Source organism: Leptidea sinapis, chromosome 15 (genome assembly GCF_905404315.1).
Source record: "Leptidea sinapis chromosome 15, ilLepSina1.1, whole genome shotgun sequence".
Classification (NCBI taxonomy): Eukaryota; Metazoa; Arthropoda; class Insecta; order Lepidoptera; family Pieridae; genus Leptidea; species Leptidea sinapis.
In genome coordinates, this window is record NC_066279.1 from 7,316,699 (window position 1) to 7,323,074 (window position 6,376).

A 6,376-nucleotide genomic window follows, 5' to 3' on the forward strand; every position below is an offset into this window, starting at 1 on the left:
AATATGACTCGAAAAATTGACGATCATCGGTCTGCCCCCATCGGCTTGAATCTTTAGCATTGCGTAGAGATGTCCTCTGCATTTTCTTAGCGTACTCCCGATAAGATACAACAGAAGGACTTTAGAGTCTAGAGCAGGGGTGCTCAAACGGGCGATCGGGATCGACAGGTCGATCGCGAGTGCTTTTTGAGTCGATCTCGAGAAAAAAATCCGGTATAATAAACTAAAATCGGTAATTACGTACCATCTTATGAAAAGTATACTCAGGACATGCAGTGTCATGCAGATTCAACATCCAAAGTCGCTCTTTAGTTAAGTTTAGAACTTTAGAACGCGTTTGTTTTGTAAGAACCAATAAACTCGCAATTTGGAATAATAATTATGAGTTTTTTCATTGAAATTTTCGAGCAGACCTACACTACTTACCTTGACAAAAAAATGCATATTTTGTGCAAAACTAATATCTATGTCATTGTGACACTCTACCTAGACGACAATCCATCATCACACATACAGTCACGATCTCAGAGCCGATCGATCGTAGTCTAACAATTTTGAGGTAGATCGCCAGCTGTTCAAGCTTGAGCACCCCTGGTCTAGAGCATACTTCCATTTCAAAAGTCGACAAAGCATTCCTTACCCACTGGTATTGCTCATGTTCATGGAAGGCTTGTTTTTTAACTCCATCGGGTAAGCTAACTACCATTTTTCCTTGTTTATTCATGATTTCAATAAGCACACTCTATTTCTTATCTATTTGAACATAAGAAAAATATGATTGATATGTTTTCTATTCAAACCACAAACCTAAACACAATGTTTGAAGTTACTCAGCTAGCCGCAATATTTGCTTTGTATAAATGTCTAACAATTATTATTATTGTTATGGTATCAGAACTGCGGTGTATAAGCGGAAAACCGCAAAATGTAGACACTGCAATTTGCCCGAAGTAGTGTTAGTCCATTACTTAAATGTTAACACGAGGAACAAAAAAAAGCTTGTTATGCCTACTGCTCGGTTAAGTCGAGTAAGTAAGTCATTCATTGGGCGATATATGTACTTTGATGATCCTAGAAAATATACAAAAACAAAAGTTATTACAAATTCAATGAATGAATTGTTAAAAATCGTTGGTATAGTAAATGATTTTCTTAATGATGACACAATAACAGGATAAAACTATCATCTGATAAGAAGAACAGCATATTTTTTGTGATCCTGACCAATCTAATCCAATTAAAATTGTACGCATCATTCACCAAATACAGTAAAAAAAAACAGAAATTACATAATTAGGAAATTTAAGTTAAACATTAAATTATTTTACGTAGGCTAGCTTTATGAAAAGTATTTTTAAACAAGTGTATATTTGTAAGGAATATATCAAAATCAGCACACAATTCATTAATGTCTCTACAAATTCTCATAATCGGGTAGTTATGCAATACATTATTATTTGTAAGCACATATGATACATTAATGTGTAAGCATTATTGTGTTTCGTTCTGAAGGGCGCAGTAGCTAGTGAAATTTCTGGGGCAAATGAGACTCAATATCTTATGTCTCAAGGTGTCGAATACAATTGTAGTGCCGCTCAGAATTTTTGTGTTTTTCAAGAATCCCGAGTGGCACTGAATTTTAATAGGCGTATCAATTACCATCAACTGAACGTCCTGCTCGTCTTGTCCCTTATTTTCATAAAAAAAAAACTTAATGCAGATTCTTATAGTTATCAGCCTTTTAAACCGCTTGATATTACGACTTGGACCCAAAAAAAGTCGCAGCTGTCTTCCACTGCCATGCAGCTCGTGGCCGAATAAAGTTGAACTTCCAAAGCTGTTCCTGCAGCCAGTTACGTCTCTTCACAGATACTGAGATTTTATCAAACTTACCAGACAGTTCAACTCTTAATTGCTATTCTGTTTGCATCAACTTTAAAATACTTTAAGTTATTTGCTAAGTCAAATGCCAATGCCTTTGTTTTACTCTTGTTAAATTAACTATTCTCGTCGTCTTTTACTTAAAAGAATTTATCTGTACAAGGAATGTGATTTTTTGATAGATTTTTGCATCGTTCTTCGTACCAAAAAATGGGCTTATGATAATTTTTTGTCTATGATAACAATATTGTTTATAAATCCGGCTGAATATTTCAAGACAATCAAAATTAAAACAAAACACGGTCGTTTAAGCGAGGTTTTCACTGTCCGAGTACACTTTTTTTATTTTTTTATATATATTTATTAATAAAAAAAAAATTTTACATTGCGGTTTCAAAGCAATAAAAACCACTGAGGTTTGTACAATTGCTAAATTAAGTCTACACCCACAGAGTTAAATTAATAAACTTGTACCGAGTGCTCTCGTACGAACTTGAATTTACTCGCTTTTTGGTTTACACAATCCGAGTCTATCGTCTAAATAGAATAGCGTATTTCTCGTTATACAATGTACAGGACAGTGACTTGATCTGAAGGCACAAGTGTATCAAGTTACCATTCTTGAGAATGTAGTGAAGGCCCTTAACAACACCATATTCAATAACCAAGAATGATACTTCCAGCAAGACTCGGCGCCGGGTCATAAAGCTCGGTCTACGCAGTCTTGGTTGGAAACGAACGTTTGGGACTTCATCAGAGCTGAAGATCGGAAGTCGTCTAGTCCCGATCTTAATCCGCTGGATAAGGATTTATGGTCTGTTTTAAAGAGTTCGGCTTTCTCTAAACGCCGTGATAATTTAGAGTCCCTAAAACAGTCCGAACGGTTGGCAGTGAATAATTTTCCCATGGAAAGAGTGCGTGCTTCTGTTGATAACTGGCCTCAACGTTTAAAAAACTGTTTTGCAGCCAATGGAGAATTTCACTTCGAATAAGTTTTTTATATTTTAAATTGTTTTATATTTATGTATTAAACTAATACACTGTAAAAGTAATACGAGTAAATGTATTTGCAATAGAAAATTACTTTTTCTTTGTTTCAGTATTTATGGCAAGACTAGGTATATTCAAAACAGGGAAAGAATTCAAAACAAAGATTTGGACCGTTCATTTGATACAGAAAATCTTTTTCAACTGCATGTATAGAGATGAATCAGGTAATTTTGTTTAAGCATCAGATGAATATAATTAATAGGTCGGGGAAAAGTCATTTTGCTTATAGTATTATACTTGATTAATATCTCTTTGGCTGTACTATTTGTATCTGGCTGCTTTTGATTACACTAAAAAGAACTTAATAAAATGTTTATTTCCAGCTGTTCTTCATTAGGCGCGAACTGACTGAGCGCCTCGCATGCCTCGATCAGTCAGTACGCGCCTCGCCCGCGGCAAGCGCACGCGCTGCTTCGGGCGAGCATTGCCTCGGCCAATCCGCCTCGTGTCGGTTTTTTGCCGCGCTCAAAGGTGCCTCAGTCCATTTGGCGCGCGCACTCAGGACGGACGTTGTGTGCCTCGCTCGCTCGCGTCATGGATAAGGAGCTGTGCTTGAAACTTATCGAGCAATATGGGAATTACAAACTTCTTTGGGACGCGCAATGTCCACAATACATAAACAGGGGATTGAGGGAAGATGCATGGATAAATATAAGCAGAGAAATGAATCTCCCAGTAAAAGATCTGAAAAAGAAGATGGAGTCTTTGATGGGATCATACCGAAGAGAAAAATCAAGGGAGAAAAAAAGCCGGGTTACAGGATCAGGTAATTTTATATATATATTTTCCTTTTTTTAAATTAGGTACTAATTATATTTTTACTATTACTATTATAATAATAATAGTAATAGTAAAAATATTAACATTATATTAAAAATTAATAAGTATTATAGTATACACTTGTCATGTCATTTTATCTTTTGTTTCGAGTCACTCAAAATTCGTGTTTTTCAGGTCGTGACGAGGTGTATACTTCAACATGGTATGCATATGGAGCTTTCAGCTTTATGGGAGATAGAAATGATCCAGGTGAAACTCAAGATACTTTTCATACGCAAGTAAGTGACTATTGATAATTATTTTGCCATGGAATCGCACCATTTGTTATGAAGTGTCTGGCCAAATGCAAACGAATTTGCTTTACGTTTTGTTGTCCTCTTCGTGGTACAGCTTGTATAGGTAACATTGATGTCATGTTTGGTTCATTTCTCCAACTACCTGGTACAAGTTCTTCATTTGCTTCAGTATCATATGATCCTGGCGGTGTGAACAGTCTACTCGAATTTTCATCCCTACGCAAATAATTATACAAACAAATGGTAGCTAAGACAACTTTTGTTGCCTTTTCTGGTTCCAGTAGAAGAGGTTTTCTTAATACTCGGTAAACTGAGCTTAAAATTCCAAATGCATTCTCTTCTACTCTTCTTGCTCTAGAAAGCCGATAATTGAAAATTCTTTCAGCTGAGCCTCTTTCTGGAGTACCTTCAAATGGTTTCAATGTGTACTCATTCAATACAAACGCTTTATCACCCAATATGAAGTAAGGTACTTCTACTGAGTAGGGCGCCTGCAAAATTATCGGTGAAGGAATTTTGAGTTCCTTTTTTTCAAGTTTATTATATCAGTTTGTGTTTTTGAAAACTCCACCATCTGAAATACGACCCTTGCTGCCAATATCCACATACAAAAACTTGTAATTAGCGTCGACAAGGGCGAAGAGGACACTATACTGGGAAATAATTTGTAACAATCGTAATCATTTCCACTATTTATTGGTGACTGTAAAATGACATGTTTGCCATCCATTGCCGCAATTATATGTGGGAAATTCAATTTTTTCTCAAATTCATTGGCAATCGCGAGCCATTCTTCTTCAGTTGATGGTGTCTGAAAATAAAATGTTTTATTAATTTTACAGGAAGACATTCAGGAAGAAGGTGATGAAAGCAGGAATGAAACTCAAGAATCAACTAGAGGACTGGGACAACAACAAGAAATTCCAAAAAGAAGAGCTAAAAAGAGATCTGCAGCTGTACAAGAGATATCAGATAATACTATAACCGAAGCATTTAAACTTTTGAAACAATGTGTAGGCGACGCTAATGCTTCGCAGCCCCGTGCAAACGATTCATATGATGCTTTTGGGCAATACATTGCTCACGAACTAAGAAAATACGACAATTATACTTTAGCGCATGTAAAAATTCTATCTGTAGGATCATTTTTGAAACAGATACTGGTGCACACCAACATTATATGCCAAACACAGGTTACTATACTCACACCTACGGTTCTGCATATTCCACTTCAGGTAACTCTTGTTCTATCCCTTCAATGTCACCGATGCCTCCTCCGCCGATACATTCTAGCTCACCAATGCCTTCTCCGTCACCAATAACTTCTACCTCACCAATGCCTCCTCCGCCGATACATTCTATTTCATCAATGCCACCTCCACATAATGAATAAATAGATTTAAAAAGTCTTCGTGTTGCAATATTCTTAGATATATAAGTAAAGATTATAGTTAGCAATGTGTGAGTAAATATGAATAATTACAAAAATTTGTGAGTAACAATAAACATAACAATAGGTAAAAAAGCAACGATTAAAACAATGTCTGATTATATAAATATGTTTCATTATACATACCTTATCATAGTCCTTTAATTGTTCAATAATGGCGTCACAAACATCAGGAACAATTACTGATATCCTTTGTTTCGAAACCCGAAATAAATATTGTAAGCTGGTGTAGGAATCTCCTGTTGCCAAAAATCTTTATGTTATCAACAATCTTTCTCGTACAGTAATTGCTTTGCGGAAATTTGTGTCACTCCTGCTTATTTTGGCATTTACAAGTGAGTACAGTATTTCAAATTCACTCTCAGGCATTCGTGTGAAATTATGTTCTTCACCATCGAAAATTAAGTCTGCATATAATCTATTCACTATATTCACTTCTGTTTCGATATAATTTTTTAACCCAAAACCTTTTAGATTTTCGATTCTTTTTCTTTATAAGTCGATGAATTAGTAAAAACAGAACAGCTGCGACGGCGATCTGCACGCGTGGTCTCATCTTGACAACTCGCTTTATACTAAATGTTCGGACCGGACGATGGCTCGGCTTTTCCTCGCGAGGCAGCCTTGCGACGATGGTTTTGTAGCGAGGCAGCCTTGCGACGATGGTTTTGTAGCGAGGCAGCCTTGCGACGATGGTTTTGTAGCGAGGCAGCCTCGTTCAGAAAATCGTCGCGAGGCATACGGCCGAGGAAGCCTCGCTGTATGCCTCGCTCAGTCAGTACGCGCCTATTTGTATTTCTTTCCGTTGAAACGAGCGAATCTATTGAAGATATTCGATTTGTTTTAAAATTAAACATAAAAGCTAAACCCTCGTTAAAATGTGACTTTGGTTACCCTACTACACGTCATTGCCTACTAC

General features: G+C 36.5%; 1 long non-coding RNA gene across 1 annotated transcript; it reads left to right on the top strand.

Moving 5' to 3' along the window:
- The first annotated feature begins 3,326 nt into the window (after positions 1-3,326).
- Positions 3,327-5,810, top strand: LOC126968288 (uncharacterized). Its single transcript, XR_007730182.1, has 3 exons — positions 3,327-3,697; positions 3,886-3,989; positions 4,850-5,810. It is a non-coding gene; the product is annotated as an uncharacterized LOC126968288 (long non-coding RNA).
- The last annotated feature ends 566 nt before the right edge of the window (positions 5,811-6,376 follow it).